The sequence below is a fragment of the Diceros bicornis genome, chromosome 12, assembly GCF_020826845.1.
Source record: "Diceros bicornis minor isolate mBicDic1 chromosome 12, mDicBic1.mat.cur, whole genome shotgun sequence".
Taxonomy (NCBI): Eukaryota; Metazoa; Chordata; class Mammalia; order Perissodactyla; family Rhinocerotidae; genus Diceros; species Diceros bicornis.
Window position 1 is genome coordinate 34,063,832 of NC_080751.1, and position 17,746 is coordinate 34,081,577.

Consider the following 17,746-nt stretch of genomic DNA (forward strand, 5'->3'; position numbering starts at 1 on the left):
TGTTTCATTGTTGGCATGGTGAGCAAAAAGAGGCCCAAAATAAGTAGAATAATGTACAAGAAGGAGTGTTAAATTACAGATATAGAGAAAGTAACATGGAGACATAGAGGACAGAGAAAATTAATTCTTGCTGGAGAGATCAGACAAGTTTTCATGAAGAGGGTGTTTGAGCAGAGCACGGAAGGGTTGGTGGAAATTTTGCAGGTTAAGATGGGTGTGAATCAGCTCTGTATGAGGCAAGTACAGGTCTACCACATGACAGCCATCAATCCAACTGGACTAATAGCTTAAATTTTTTGTCTCATCCTCTCTTTACATCATTTATTTAGTTACATTTCAGCTTCTCTAATCAGGAGGTGGAATCTATGTTCTTGCACCTTATTTTTGAGTTTGGCCACGTAACTCACTTTGACCAATTGTTAGCAGATGTCACATAAAAAGGGCCTGAGAAAGTATGTGTCTGTTTCTGGAGCAATAAGATAGATATTGTTTGTCAATATCTGTTTCCAATAATTACATTTTGGTTTTATATTTGTCCATTCTTGCATCCAGTTGGTTTGAGTTTTCGGTCAGCTTGAGGGGTATGAATAAAAATCAGTATATTAATTAATTCATTCAAAGTTGGTAAGCACCTACTTAGGTCAAGGCACTATTTTAGGTGCTGTGGACACAGCAACGAGCAAAGCAAAGTCTCTATCTCCACTGATTTTACAATGATGAGAAACTTGCCTTAGAGTGGTTATTATCTTGTTAAGGAGAGAAGAAAAACCATATTTGAAATAACCAAAGTCACAAATGAATGTAAAGGATCCAGGAAGTCTGTGCTCTCTTGCAGTCTGCAGTCTATACTTTTTCATCTATTAATTTAATTGTGTACAATAGAGCAGTGCTCCTCAAACGTTAACATGCATACAAATCAGGAAGTCTTGGAAAGAGCACCAGATTCTACATTTCTAACAAGCTCCCAGGTGATGGCCATGCCTGAGACAGGATGATTTATTAGGCTTTTTCAAGTTTTTGTTTTAAAGGTAACCAAAAATATATAGTTGCAAAATTAAATTCATGCAACAGACCCACATTCTTCACACTTGCATCACAGGCTGTTATAGATTTTCAAACTTATTTTCAAGATTCTGAGTTATTAAAATGTATGTCTCATTATTGATGATGATCTAACCAAAAGAAAAACGTGGTACCTGATGATCACCTTACAATCAAATATTTTCAGGTGTTATCAATGCCCCTGTTTCCTATGACCCCACAATTTATATCTAAAGCCTAGACTTTTCCATTAACCTTCATGCCTCAGCTTTTGCCCACATTGATCTGTTCTCATAGGAAGAGGCCTGAAGTACCCTCACAAAACATAACCCAGAGCACGTCATTTCTCTGCTCATAACTCTCCAAGGTCTTCCCGTTTCACTCATCGTTACCTACAGAACATTGCATCATCTCGTCTCCTCTCTCTCTTTCACTTCATCTCCCACTACTCTCCCCTTGCTCACTCTGTGGTGGTGTTTCTGTTATAACTCAAGCAACGGCAGGTACAGTCTGCCTCAGCCCCCTCAACTCCTCTTCTTCTTCCCCACACAGCTCGCTCTCTTTCCTCCTTTGGATCCTGGCTCAAAGGTCACCTTTGAGGCCTCCCCTTGACCACCCTATATAAATTTACAACTACCTTTCCCCAACACTTCTTATCCCTCATCACCGCTTTATTTTTCTTTAAGACAGTCATCACCTTATATTATACTACACTAATTAATTAATTAATTTTTTTTGGTGAGGAAGATTAGCCCTGAGCTAACTTCTGTTGCTACTCCTCCTCTTTTTGCTGAGGAAGATTGGCCCTTGGCTAACAACCATGCCCATCTTCCTCTACTTTATATGTGGGATGCCTGCCACTGCATGGCTTGATAAGTGATGCATAAGTCCGTGCCCGGGATCCAAACCTCTGAACCCCAAGCCACCAAAGTGGAGTGTGAACTTAACCACTACACCACCAGGCCGGGCCGGCCCATATACCACACTTAATTTTGAATTTAGTGTTTAATATCTGCTATCCTAATAGAAAGTAAGCCCTGCAAAAGTCAGAATTTTAGTCTGTTTTTCTTCACTTTTTTTCCCCCTCAGCTCCAAGAAATACTGCTTAACATATAGGAGTTTTAAAATAAATGTGTGTATATCTTATGTATGTATATACATATATGTATGTATGCACATATATATTATATAAATGAATATATAAATGACCACTTTCTAAAACAAAACAACAATAAAAATTATTTGACTTGAGGCCAAGATATGCCATTGGTCTCCATCTTTTTTGCATATATTTAAATTTTTGGTATTGCCTTAATGTTCTTTAGTATCTTTGTGCCTTTGTGCATCAGTAGATAGGCGTCCTTAAGAGAGGATTCTGATAATCTTACATCCATATCTGTGACCTGCTACCAAAGCAGCATTACTGGATTCAACTCTGACATATTCTTTCTTTCAGAACTTTTTATCAAATAGTTTTTGAGAGAGCTAAATTGTTTAACATTTTAAATTCTTTGTCAGGTCATTTTTTCTTTTCTCTTGTTTTTAAAACTTTCCACCTTCTGTGGAGCTGGCAATTAATCATCTCAGGTTTGCTGGCGGGAGACTGACTGTTTGGCTCCTTTGTAGAATATACCTTATGTTTCTCCCTTATTCTTCTCCACTGCTTTGGGATTTCTCTTTTCTTTTTTCTTCCACGTGTCTGTGTATATGTTCCTTTAAAGGAAGAAGAGATTGTTTTAAGTCATTGGAACGAGCCAAAGTGGGAGGAATCATCTTCTGGTGACTTCTAGCCAGAGACTAGGCTAGCTTGTTAAAATTGTCATTTGGGGAAAAAATATCCCTCCTTCTATTTGTTTCCACCACTCAGTGTGTGTAGGTGGGTGGGGGAGGAGGAATTAACTAGAGAAGAATTGTTTTCAGCACAAATCTTCTTCCCAGAACAAATATTATTAGGAAATTGTTTCTCCTTAAGTCAGCAAAGAATTTCTAATGTAGTTTCCAAAACTAATTGACTTGATGAGATCTGATTATTTTTCACGATGTGCCAGATTTCTAGGCCTTACCATCTGCTCAGCCAATTGATAGCAAGTAAAAATATAGTTGTGAAGGCGAATACTAATACTGATTAATTAACCTCCAGGCAAGGGCCTTGAGACCTTATGACTTCTTTCTATTCTTAGATCTAAAGCCATAGCCCTTTGGTACATGACTATCATCAGAGAGTTGAAATTCTTCACTCTTTCCTGCTCCAAAGAGGGCCTAAAAGAGTTGCAATGGAAAGACTAACTTAAGCTTAATATTCCTACCAGATTTACTGGAAGAACCTAGAAAATAATTTAATTTCACATAGTTCTGTAATTAGGATGATAGGAAAATCCTTTTTATTCCACAAAGAATTGGCGTCTCTTTCCTTTATCTCTTCCTTTATCAGAACTAAAATTATGTAACAGAGAGAACTAAAGATTTGAGGAAAATACATTGACCCTGCTGAATATCAAGTCCATTTAGTTATTCATTTATTGCTTTACTTATTGTCCAGGGAATAGGAAACAAATCACCTATGTACCATAGTGACCAAATATCTGGGTGATTTGATAAAGGACAGAGATATTTCATTTGCTCCTATTTTGTAAAATATGTCAGCTCAGTGTGGTTGCTTATCTAAAATTTTGTCACAGCATGGTAGAATGTCTCTTAGCACTTGTTCACTGCTCCCTATATTGAGGCATATTTCTCCTTAATCTCCTGCAACATTTGTTTATCAAGCTTACTGTAACTTTTAGTTCTGATTATGTTTCTCTTTTGTCGGTCCTTTTTATATATATATTTCTTTTCCTTCTAAATTGTAGAAACCAGGTTTGTCCTACCTTATAAATTCAATTCACTCACAAGGCAGTAAATATTTCTTGAATTGAAACTCACTCAGTTTTTGTCACATAGATTAGGTTTCATAGTTACTCTTCTAAGAATTCCCAGAATCACACAATAGCCAAGTTATATGGCATCTTACATAATTTATTTCAACAAATTTTGAGGAATTTGAAGTTAAGATCATTTAAGTAAGTACTTGCTAAAAGTCATAAAACTATTTAGTTATTTAAGATAGCATGAAACAAAACTTTCAGTACCATTGTTATTGGAAGAGAGTTGTTGCCTTTGAAGCTGAATTCAGTGCTCTCCCTTAGATTAGAAATTGAAGATATGAATTACATTTTAAGAGATTTTATCACAAGAAAAATTACAGTCTTTAGAAAATCTGGTACTTAAAACAATTGCCTTTGTTTCTCAAGTGTGGAAGAAAAATTTTTGTGTGTAGACACTAAACTATTAAAAAAAGGAAACCATTTTCAATTCATAATTTAATAATGGAAGTAACCAACAATTTATAATATCAGTGCTAAATTTCTACAACATAATTACTTATTCCAATGCATTCATCATGAAATATCACATCAATACTATCTCTGCATGTTCAAGCACCTAAATTAAAGAAGCAATTTGGTAAACTGCAATTTTGGTTCAATCTCACATCAGATGACTCAGAGTAGACAGTAAGCACCTGGAGAAGAGGAGCAGATGTAAAAGCCTCTTTTTGTCCCAAAGATCCCAGCATAGTTGAATGAGACTATTATTTCTTAGGATTCATGTAGGAGATTCCTTCATCTTGCCATGGAGAGGGGCACTGGGAACCTTAAATATTATTTTAATGGTATTTTTATTATTTGTTAATATTATTTCCACAAAATCATATGAACTCCTTAAAAATTTTTTTGATCAACTATAAATGGCATCAATGGAGAAATGGTTCAACAATGGTATAGAGTAGAATATTGTTACTAAGTATAAAATAACTCTTTCAGGATTAGGATGGAAAGCTCAGTGAAAAAGATACAATATTGCAAAACGACAGAATATGACCTATTAATGAAAAGATTTCTCACTTGTTACAGCACCTCATTCAGAAGGCAGAGTAAATAAACACTCTAGGACAAAAATAGACAGCTTTTCTGAAGTAGACCCACTGAACTCTTAGTAGAGTACAGAAGGATGCCATGGGATGGTATAGAAAGGGTGTAAGTTGACATTTTCTTTTTATATCTGTGTCATTTATCTCTCCCCCCCCATTTTTTTTTTGAGGAAGATTAGCCCTGAGCTAACATCTGTTGCCAATCCTCCTCTTTCTTGCTGACGAAGATTGGCCCTGGGCTAACATTCATGCCCATCTTCCGCTGCTTTATGTGTGACGCCACCACAGTGTGGCTTTTGATAAGCGGTGCGTAGGTCCTCACCCAGGATCCGAACCAGCGAATCTCGGGCCGCTGAACCAGAGTGCGCCAACTTAACTGCTGCACCACTGGGCTGGCCCCTAAATCTGTATCATTTAAAGTGAAGAAAAACATATGAATTTGCTGAGTAATTAAAATTTCTTTAACATACTTTGAATCTTATAATTATTCTCTTCTTCCCTTGCTACACCTCCTCGGTAATTTAGATTATCATCATCTCTTACCCGATCTATTGCAATGTTTTCCACATGGCTGCCCTGCCTCCGTGCTTTCTCCTTGCAGATATAGCCTCTACAGTGCTTGCTCATTTTGTTCCTTCCTCCTGGATTGCTTTACCAGGCCTCCCATCCCTAGCACAGAACCCATTTCCTTTGGCACCTGTGAAACTGATGCTCATCTTGCATGATCCTATTCAATGTGTCTCTGATACTTCCCCCACCCTCAGCACAAAATCCACCCCTTCATTCTACTTTTGTTGCACTTTGTACACATCTTCATTGCAGCTTGTTCAAGTTGAGTCATTTATCTTTTTCTATCAAGCTGAACATGAGCTTTTTAGGGAGAGTGAGTCATGATTTATTCATCTTTTGATGCCTAGCACTTAAATGAGATTAGTGCTTATCAATATTTGCTGGCTGGCTGGAACGACCGGTGGATGAATGAATGAATGAAAGATTGATAGTCAGCTTTTGCTTAATAATAGAGTGACTACATTGGGGTTGGGGCACACTGTGAGAAATGAGATCAAAGTATCTCGATCCTTATCTGTAAATAAATTATGTCATGTAATACGAATCATAAAATCCAAAGCAAAGAGCTTGCCTAGCTTTAGAAGACTTATCCAATGTCACTGAACTCAAACATTATGACAAGAACTGGAAACCCAGGGCAGTGCTTTCTTGCTGAGGAGGCCTTTGTTATTATATTATATACTTGTTAGTGTTTTAGTGGACAAAGAATGCATACTGTAACTGAAGAGGGTAAAAGTATTTAGACATTTCAGAAGCTGTATGAAATATTTCAAATTGGGAAAGGATTATGTATTTTGCCAAATTATAATATTTTAGATTTTGAAAGGGCTTAGTAAGTCATCTAGTCCAATTCTCACACATTAGTTATAAAGGCAGCATCGCATAGTGGCTAAGCACATTGACGCTGGTTCAATTCTCAACTCTACCACTAAACATCTGAATGACACTCGGCAATTTATTTTATTTTGTTGTATCTCAGTTCTTTTTTTAATCTCTAAAATTATGCTATTCATAGAACCTGCCTCATTGGGCTATTGTGAGGATTATAGTGTTAGGTTGTAAGTATCATATGAGTGTTTCCAATTTTTATCGCTTATGAGCAAACTGAGGTTTAAAAAAGTTGAGTGAATTGTTCAAAATAATACAATAAGTTGTGTCTTAGGTAGGAGCCTAAGGCATTTCTTGAGTTTTTGTCCAGTGGTATTTTAGTGTAGATACTTGTGATTTTCCTCCTATCTGTTATGTATGCAGTCATAATACTTCATTTTAAAACTAGGGAACCATAAATTGCTATTAAAAACTAGTTTTACAGATAAGATGCAACTGGAATTCCAAAATTTGATTTCTTGTTAGTGATTTGTTCTCATGCCCACTCTATAGATATAAGAAAACAAGACTATGAGCAATCAAATAACAAATGTCAGGAGTAAAGCACTTTGGTATTGCTGCTTCAAGCAGAACCCATATTAAGATAAATGTTGTTTGGAGCTGGCCCCGTGGCCTAGCGGTTAAGTTCAGTGCACTCTGCTTCGGCGACCTGGGTTTGGATCCCAGGCGCGGACCTACACCACTTGTCTGTGGCCAGGCTATGGTGATGACCCACATACAAAATAGGAGGAGGTTTGGCACAGATGTTAGCTCAGGGCAAATCTTCCTCAGCAAAAAAAAAAAATATATATTGTTTTGTGAATCTTATTTCTGAGAATTTTTTATTAACAATGCTCCCTCCCTTGGTATCTTGAATATATCAATGATAACAGAATCACTCTCTCTCTCTCACACACACACACACACAGAGAATTCCAAGTTCTTCGTGTCCAAAATTTTAAATATTATGTACAAAACAAACTCTTATGCCATGAAGACCACTGCAAATACAATAGAAGTAAATAAGCCATCTTGAAGAGCACTGAAATGTTTAATGAGCCTACCTGTTATCCAACCAAATTGTATGAGAACCTCCTAAAATAAATTTAAAACAAATCACCTGGGAAGAAATCACAACTCCCAAATAATGCAGGCCAAGTGTAAAATCCCCAAATATACTGTATTCTTATTTTTTTCAAAGGATACTAATCTGGATAAGTTGAGTTAGCAGGTAAATTAAACTCATTAATTGGAAGGTGAATATTTCTGAGTTTCTACCATCTTATTTTCTGTCAGAGGAACAGCCATAACTTGTTTTAAAAATTCTACATATGGAGCCAGCCATGGCTCAACCACATGATGGTCTAGTAGTTAAAGTTTGGTGCATCCCACTTCCGCGGCCAGGGTTTGTTTCCCCATTGTGGAACCACACCACCCATCTGTCAGTTGCCATGCTGTGGCAGCGGCTCAAATAGAAGAACTGGAAGGATTTACAACTAGGCTATATCACCATGTACTGGGGCTTTGGGGAGAAAAAAAAATTCTATATATGAAATAATATTTGAATGTTGTTATTTATGATATGATCAAAAGGCATACAATTTAGAGCATTCCATGTGAATGTACATAAGAGATATTGCTCGCTTTCTTAGGAGAGCTTGAAGCTTTCATAGTACAGTGTTTTTAAGCTATAGAACCAGACTTGAAATTGAAAGACATGGGCTTAAACACATACACTGTCGTGTAGTAGCTATATGAATTCAAACATGTCTCAGTCTCATTTTCTCATCTAAATAGTGAGGGAAATTATATGTGATCTGCATACCTAGGAGATTTATTGTGAGAATCAAGAAGTAAGCGCTTTGAGAAACTGGGTGTATACGAGCTATTACTATCCTCACCTCTTCACCCAATATGATGCTTGGCATTACTGAGTTAGCAAAGAAATATAAGGTCCCTCAGAAATATCTAGTTCTTACGTATAACTTATTCTCTGTGCTTCCTCATAAGCTCTGACCATCCTTTGTGGGGTTTCCCATAGGTGGTGTCTCCTGTGCTCAGGAACAAGTCTGAACATCTTCTTCTATGCTAACTGCTCTTCATGGTGCCCCACCACAGTCTTTACTGCCAAAATCCTCTATTGTAAATGCCAATGAGGTTATTCTCTCCTCTTGCCTTAAAGCCAACAATCCTTGAGGTACCCAAACGTTACTGAGCTTGCCACAAGAATCTGGAGGATGCCCTTCTCCCTAACTCTGCTCCCATTGTTTATCACCTTGGTCTCAAATCACCATGGATATTATTTAGAATCTCAGAAAGTACCTCATAAAATAGTGGCTTCTTCAAGAAGCTGAAGTCTTTTGGGGTTTCAGATCAGTCAAAGAGGGTAGATAGGGACAGTTGCCATGCCATACTATGGTTCTATACCTTTTCTTGCATTCCCAGTTACCTCTGCCCCAAAATAAATTCATACATAGATACATGAAGCAAGTTCTGAGATGAAGCAAATCCTGAGATGAAGATCGGTATGCAATGGATTTATTAAGTAAATGTTCCAAGCATAAAAGTGTAAGAGTATAAAGGAACCAAGAGAAGAAAAGGGAAGAAGCCAAGCAAAGGTTTGATTTCAGTTAAAGCCTCATTCTGATTCCACAGGGGAGCTCTAGGGCGTAAATTGTGCCTGTGTTTGTACCGGTTAAAAACAAGAGAGGAGGGTTTTGTGCTCCTGCAGTAGTCAGTCATTGGCTAGGAGCTGCCTCAGGGTGTTGTCAACCCCAAGGAACTTCTGAGTATGCAGGCAAAATGGCTCCAGTAGTTGCAGAGTAATGCTGCCCAGGTGTATGATGTTGGAAGCAAAAATACACAAACTAGGGAAGGGGCACTTATAGGGTTCACTGCATCATTTTGTAGGCTAAGAAAATTAAAGTTCCCATGTATACAACTCATTTAAATGCGTGCTTGGGAATAGGAGTGCTTCTTAACCCCACTTACACTGAAACCACAGCTCTGCCTCTGCTAGACACCCTGATAAACAAGAAGCAAGCAACCTAACTACGCTTTGATTCATAGGAAACTTCTATAGATATTACACTACTGGATTTTTGAATTGTTGCTGTTGGCTAATAAAAGCCTCCTGGGATAGACTGATACTCGAGTTATTCTAGAAAATATAATGAACGGCACATGCATCCATTTAATTTTCCTTATCTAACTTTCCTTCCATATTTGCTTACTATATAAGATAAATGTTCCTAATAGTATACTAAAAAAAAATCCATTTCTATTTATCATACTCACAGAGTGATTATTATGTGGATGCAATTGATGCTTCACCATTTATTTTCAGTGAAAATAAGTGATAGTATCTCAGAACATTTAATGCTAAATGGTCTGGCATTTTCTTCATTTCCTGGGGACCATTGAGGCATTAGTAAAGGAAACTACTGAATGGCTAATAGGCGATATGTTGGCCTTGAAGGATCAATTTTCAATCACTTAAGAATTTCTCCAGATGTTGATATCAGGTAAAATAAATATTCATAGCTAACTCTTAAACATAGACATTTAATAGAATGAGAATTTTTTTAGTGTAAGCTATCTAGTGCTGCTTGATTGGTTAAATCAGTCCTTTATATATTAAATACTGATCAGTGCCTCAATTTTGTCATTTAAATGATCTCTTTAAGTACTCATGACCTTTAGGTAAGACTCCATTTTAAAAATAAAACGTTTGATTTTCTGTTCATTTTAACTTTTTTTTTCTTAATAGGAGCTAGAAACTCTATTTAGTGAAGAATGGAGAGAATCCTCCTGCATTTGGTGATTGCATGCCTACTCTCTAGATATGCAACACAAGATTCAACAAGAAACATCTTACCACATTAGATGATATTCTAGGCACTAGGGGACACTGAAGGTATGGGCAGGGTAAAGGAATAGTGGAGTGCAGGAGACCAGAGTTGGAGAGGACAGCACTGTTTTAAGCTGAAAGATACTCCTTTAAATTCATTGCACTCCCTGTTAGAGAATGTAACTGACCATTCTGAAGTCATGAGACACCAGTATGAGGGAAATATTTAGGCAATAGAAAGAACAAGCTGGCTCTGAATAGATTGTCCTTAAAATCCCTAGGATATCCACTTGGAAACAGCCAGTTAGAAGCTGTAAAAAAAACGGACCCAAAGGATAGAAGAAAATTACCCATGAAAATAGAGATTTAAGAGTGATCCTCAAATATGATCATAGCATCGAAGACACAAAGGAAGAGTGACAGAGAAGAAGAAATAGCTTTGAACAAACATCTTTGGGAAACCAACTATTACGAACTAGATAGAAAAGGAGGAGCCATGCACATACAAAGAGAAACTGGGGTCTCTAAGAACCGGAAAGATGTGTGATGGCGAAAGCCAAGAGACAAAGTGTTACAGGGAGGATGCAGGCAACTGTCTATCAGGTGAAGCCTAATTTTCTTAGTGCTCATGAGCAAATGCTGAACAGCATTAGTTGCTATAGCTCTTTTTTTTTTTCTTCAATGGGATCAAAGCTGCAAGTGATTCACTGTTCCTCTACAAGAAATGTTCTCTTTACTACTCCCCTAACCCATTTCCCATCTCCTCTGGTAATAAGATATGGTCAGAGTTTATAACGAGAAGTTATTGAAATAGAGAGAAACTTATAATGTTGTACTGGTGGAATGATGTCATAGCGTATGTTTCTTAACTATCTGAGAATAATGAAATCTCTCATTTGAACACAATAAAATGAAAAATGATGCAATTAAGATATAGTGACAACTATGTAACAGGAACTACTTTTGACAATGGGATACAGAGAGGAAGAAGATATCTGAAATATACTTTGGATGAGAGATTATGGAGAAATGAACGGGTTAAAGGAGAAAAATAGAATCATTGTCATGTACCTAGGCTTTGTAATTATTTTTTTTCTCTGAGATTCCCAAAGAAGTCAGCTACAAAATAAGGAGTTAGATCCTGGTACCCAGGAATAGATAAAAACTAAGAAAAATGTTTTCACCACCTAAGCATGCTTTAGTGCTAAAAAGGGATGATTGATAGTCTAAAGTAGAAAACAATACGCCCCTGAAAGAGAGAATTGAAGTATCAAAAGTTAACCTTGATTATCCCCTCTAGTGGTATCTCTGAGAGTGGTTTGGAGCTGCCAGTACAGTGGAAAACCACTAAAAAAAGCTTATATTATGGAGTTCTATAACATAACAATAAACAAGGCATTGTCATCATGGAGCATAATTTAAAGTGGTGCATTCTAGTCCCACATTTTGGTGGTTTGTGAGAACAATTCTTTTCAAATACCGGTTGGGATAATAGAAGTAGGTTGGGTGGCAATTTTTTTCTCTGAAGCTTAGCTTTTTTTCTGTATGTTTTTAGGCTCATAAATTTGCTCGTGTGTGTCTTTAGACTCTTAAATTTTGATAAAGTGGCATTCTGTGAATTCGAAATCAACACTTTGATTCTTTCAGAAAGAAAAATAGTATTATTTCAAGTAAAATATAATTGTATGTGTATATAGCAAGATTTCAATAATACAAAATGAAACGGAAATTTTGTGAACTTCTTTCTATATATTTTACTTCTTTCTTATTGGAGGTGAACTTCAAAAAGTTGAGACAGGCTGACTTTACAGCATCTCTACACGTTACACATTGTTTCTTTCCAGGTCTAATGTTATTTTTAGACTAACTGTCCTTGGGGTTTTTAATCAAATATCTATATTTCATAAACTGTATATAAGACTAAATGTACATCACTTCACTTTCTCTTACTTTAACCTTATCTGATTAAAATGTAACTAAACTTTAAAGATGCATGAAAAACTTTATTTAAGGTCTGTTAGGAAAAAGAGTTACTGTGTGTGTGTGTTTCTTCAGATGCAAAATAAAAAGTGAAACATCACCCTTTTGCCTAAATATCTGAATTTAATATAGCTTACCAGTCAAGTATTACCTAAGAAGGCCATTTGTCGGATCAAATATTTTCAGACAGCATCTTGGTGACACAGGATATGGTTTTTTCTGATTTGGCAGCCAATCCAACTCCCCTTGTAAATCCAGCCCTGTCCCCTAAAATATTTATCTGAGTTTATGAGCATGAAAGGCAGACACCTAAGAGAGGATAGATTTTAAATCAGCAAAGAACTTGGGAAATGAGAGTAATTCTCCTTCCTGTACGTCTTCTGTGTGCGTCAGAACGATTCATTCTTCCCGTGGCTGACAAGGCTCTAGGATCTGGTCTCTGCCGTCTCCAGGAGTTCATCTTCTACTCCTATGTTCCCGTTAACTTACTTCTCCACTGACGCTGGTTTTCTTACTGGTCCATGAGCACAGCGAGGTGGCCCCACCTCACAGCATTTGCAAACACTCTTCCATGTTCCTGGAATCCTCTTCCTCTAGATAACTTCATGGCTTGCTCACTTATTTCCTATAAAAACTGTGCACATATATCACCTTGTTCTCCCGATATAAACAGAAAATCCCTCACCATTGTGCTCTCTATTCTTAAGTGCATTTTTCTTATTCCTCTTAGTAGCATTCAATATGTTTGCTTTATTTTTCTGTACCACCACTCGAGTCCACTACAATGTAAATTCTATGAAAGTAGAAAAATTTTTTTCATTGTATTTTGTTTTGCCTAATGATGTATACCTTACATCAATGCTGTTTGATCCATCGTGAATGCTCAATATTAGATTAGAATAGAAATATGAAGACTGTTGCTAAGCTAATTCAGAACAATGTGAAGTGTTCCAAAGAGATTAGCAGTTTCTTTTTTAAGTCAGTGATATCTCTGTACTTATAAACAATTTTATTGTCTTCCACTTTTAAATTAAATGTTCATTGTAAGTTACATATCACTGAATCTTTCAAAGGCATTACAGTTTTCTAGAATTTTGAGTCACCATCTTGTGTTTAATGCCATTAATGTGTCTGAATTTTAAAAGGTGCATAAGCTTTCAGTCTTATTTGAGAAAACAAGAGTCACTTGACATATACCATTGCTAAGTGGGCATCAGCAGCTTTGCTAAGTGTCACGGAGTTAGGGCAGTGAGGTGTGATGTCAGATTGAAGATATATTTATAAGCTCAAGATAATATGGCAAAGAATAGCTCAATGTTGGTGAGGAAAAGACAGAGTTCTTATAATAGGTCAACAAACATACTGATCATTATGTAATGATTAATTTATTGTATCTCTCTCTCATAACGCCCACCAAATCCAGATGAAAAAATAAAAATTTGAATGTGGCAGAAGCTGATGTTTTCCATCAATATCGATTATTCACTGATGCCTTAATATTTAGATTTGGACAACTTAAAACTAAAACTAAATATCCCAACTCCGCACCTAAATAAGGCCATATGCCTAAGTTTGGGCTAAAAAGTAGTGTTACATGTAAATTCTAAGACTTGTTCTTAAACGAAGGGTTAACCTTATTTTTGTCCTTTCTTCTTTTCTATTGTCTTGAAAAAAGAACATGGTGGTTGAAATTTGTGTTGCATCTTTAGATCACAGGGTATGCGGGTTTCTAATTTAATGCCTCTTAGCTCCAAATTCACTCTTTTTGCCTGCTCCGTGAAAATGGATTGGTTTCTTTCAAATATTTTTTTTCTTTTTCAACTGGCACAATATTAAGCTTTGTTAGCAGAGTGCTGGAGAGAGACTGCAGGAGAAAAGGGCTTGCATCTTAATCCAGAATCCTTTTGCAGGCTCTCACGCAGGCTCCCGCAGAACACAGCTTCCCTAGCGCTGAGCTCCTGCAAGGTGAGCGACAACTCCAGGCTCTGGCTCCTACAGTGCTTGTGACTTCTCCAGGGTCTGGCTACCGCAGTGCACAGCATCCAGCACCCCCAATGGCCATCCGGTTCCCTGGGAACCTCCTTCCCGCGGTTTTGTAGCTGACCATCTTTGATGAGACACCTCCCTGTGAACAACTATCTCTAGCACCCTAGAGGGCAGATTTCTGGCAAGTTCCAGAAAGCGTAGTTCCAGTGTATTGTGAAGTGTGGCACCATAGCAACTTCCCTTCCATTCTGAGCTACAGCCTGGCTCTCTCCAACAAGATCTGGCTTACATCCTTGCTTGGGAGCAGGTAGATAAGGAGGAGTCTTCCTTGGATGCCTTATCTCAGCCGTAGTGCAGTGGCTGTATCACATCATATTGTATTATATCTGCTGTTACATTAAACATCTATTACATCTGCTATTCCAATATTCTTTATAGCCATCTTAACATTTTACTAGCCCATATGTTGAAATTCCAATCCTGATATAACTAATAATTTCCTATATTAAACTTTCCCTGTTTTGGGGCCGGCCCCATAGGGTAGCGGTTAAGCACGCAGGCTCCACTGCTGGCAGCCAGGTTCGGATCCCTGGTGTGCACCAATGCACCACCTGTCAGGCCATGCTGTGGCGGTGTCCCATATAAAGTGGAGGAAGATGGGCACAGATGTTAGCCCAGGGCCAGTCTTCCTCAGCAAAAAGAGGAGGATTGGTGTGGCTGTTAGCTCAGGGCTGATCTTTCTCACACACACACACAAAAAACTTTCCCTGTTTTGATTACTGTGTGTCTTCTCTCTCCAGACTGGACTCAGTCTGACATGTAAAATGAACATCATGTGCTAGGAAGGCACAGCAACAAGATAACCCGAAATCATGGAGTGTCATGCCAGCTTTGGACTTCTTTCATGTGAAGAGAAATAAATAATGTTTAAATTACTGTGACTTTTGGTTTTTCAGCGCCTGAATATCATCCTACCTGAATAAACGGCTAAACTAATCTTATTTCCCCATGTGACACCAAATATGCCTTTTCAAGTTTTCTGGATAATAGAGCTCATAGACTTTGCCATCTAGTAGCTGCCTTGTAAATATTTACTGAATAAATAAGTTACATTGTTCATAATGAGAATACAAACTAGCAGTGAACTCTTAATAAAATCAGTATCATATATGAGAGGAGCCCTTGTTATGTAGATGACACCACATAATAGAATGGAATACTCTGCTATCACTGAATATAGAAGAAAGTGATAGATGAAATTTAAGGAAAACTGTCTCATTGAAAGTTTAGGGGCCGGCTCTGTGGCTTAGCGGTTAAGTGTGCGCGCTCCGCTACTGGCGGCCTGGGTTCGGATCCTGGGTGCACACCAAAGCACCGCTTGTCCAGCCATGCTGAGGCTGCGTCCCACATACAGCAACTAGAAGGATGTGCAACTATTACATACAACTATCTACTGGGGCTTTGGGGAGAAAAAGGGAAAAAAAGGAGGAGGATTGGCGATAGGTGTTAGCTCAGGGCCAGTCTTCCTCAGCAGAAAAAGAGGAGGATTGGCATGGATGTTAGCTCAGGGCTGATCTTCCTCACAAAAAAAAAAAAAAGAAAGAAAGAAAGTTTAGAGTCTCACGTTCCTTAAACTCTTTTGAAAATATTTAGGATTAACTAGATAAATATGTATGTAAAGAGAAAAACCTGAGGCATCATACAGCCTACTTTCCTCTTAGTAGCCTGTCTTTACTAGTGTTAGTTCTATTAATGTTAAAACTATCAGCTTCTTAAGGGTAAATATTACAGACTATGATTTGTGGTAAGCATAGCTACTTTTATTCCTTAATCTTTTTGCTGTAGAATCATTTTGTTCTAGAATCTATGGAGATAATTAAGACATGGTCACTACTCCTCAGGACCTCCCAATACAGAGGAGGATCTGCGTCTTAAAATGACTTTGATGTAAGATGAATGAAAAGTTACTAAAATGCAGAAAGAAGGTTGTGTGTAAATGGAAGAGATAAAGAAATTACATACAATTGAGGGGATTGGGGAATTTTCTCATAAGTTATAGGATTTAAGTTAAATCTTAGCTATAAGAAAGTTTTGAAAAGTCAGAAAGAGAGAAATAAAGTGTCCCAGGTAACACTACTAAATTAAACAAATCCATGGAGCTCAGAATATTCAAGAACTTTTCAGAGAATGGTGAAGAGAACAATTTGTTTAGAGTTGTCTGCATGAGATCTGAGAAATAAAGCTGGAATGACAGGTTGTAGCAAATGGAAGAACACTTTAAGTGCCAGTTGGTGAAGAGACAAGAAAAATTTTTGAATAAGAGTGAGAAAAGGATAAAGAAATTATTTCAAGAAGGGTGTTCAGAAAGGAGAGATTGGCGATGTGAGAGACCGGAAGCAAAGAGGCCGATTACTGAAGTTATTGTAGTCTTCACGGCCAGAGTGCCTACAACCTGGACTTAGAGAGTGTAAACCAAGAAAAGGAGTGAATAAAAGGTGATTTGCAGTGAATACCGATAGAATTTTGTAGCTGTTTTGAATTTCAGTTGCTACAAAAGGAGAGGTTAATGTTTATTCTGAGATTTTGAAATTATTCAGAATGTTTGCATATACATAAAATTTGGCACACATATTACTATAATCCTTTATATAGTTTTGATACTGAGTAACTGGAAACCTTTTGATTTTTTGTTATACTCTGGAATAATTTAAATATTGTAGGCATTATGTTTCTTTAATAGACTGGTAGAATTCACCCATAAGACCGTTTGACGTTCGTGTACATTTAGGAACGTGAAAATTTAATTTCTATTACTCTTGGAATTAATGTTTCTGTTTACCAACAAAAATCATAAATTTCATCAAACACTTCAGGTTTAATTTTTGAAAATTATGTGCAATATTATACTACACTGTATATCATTTATACCCATAATTTTGTTTTCTTTTTTCCTTAGACTCATTGTATCTTTATAATTCTCTATGCTATTGATCTTTTAAAGATTTGGCTTTTGTGTTATCTTTATTAAAATAATTTAATAAAAAGTCACTCTTTGGTAGTTGTTAATTTCTTATTTCATTTCATTGTCATCAAGGAATATGGTTTATAAAATTCTTATTTTTAAATTTATTTTTTCTTTCCATTCATTCATGTGAATATTTCATGCAATTAAAATAAGAGATATATTCTCTATTTTATGATTATAGATTCTTATTTAATATCTACTTATAGTCACTCCATACACTCAACTTCTTTTTTTAAATTGGTTTGTTCATGGTTTGAAATAGACAAAATAAAGTTTTTATCATTATTTAGATTTTGTGTATACATATATAACATTATTTTTATAAGCCTGGTTACTTCTCAGTCTTCATATGTATGACTACTATTATTGGATTTTTAATCTAGCAATAATATCTTCAGAACTCAATTATATGTAATGAAGAGAGCAACATCCTTACATTTTCCCCATGTTTCTTCCTTCT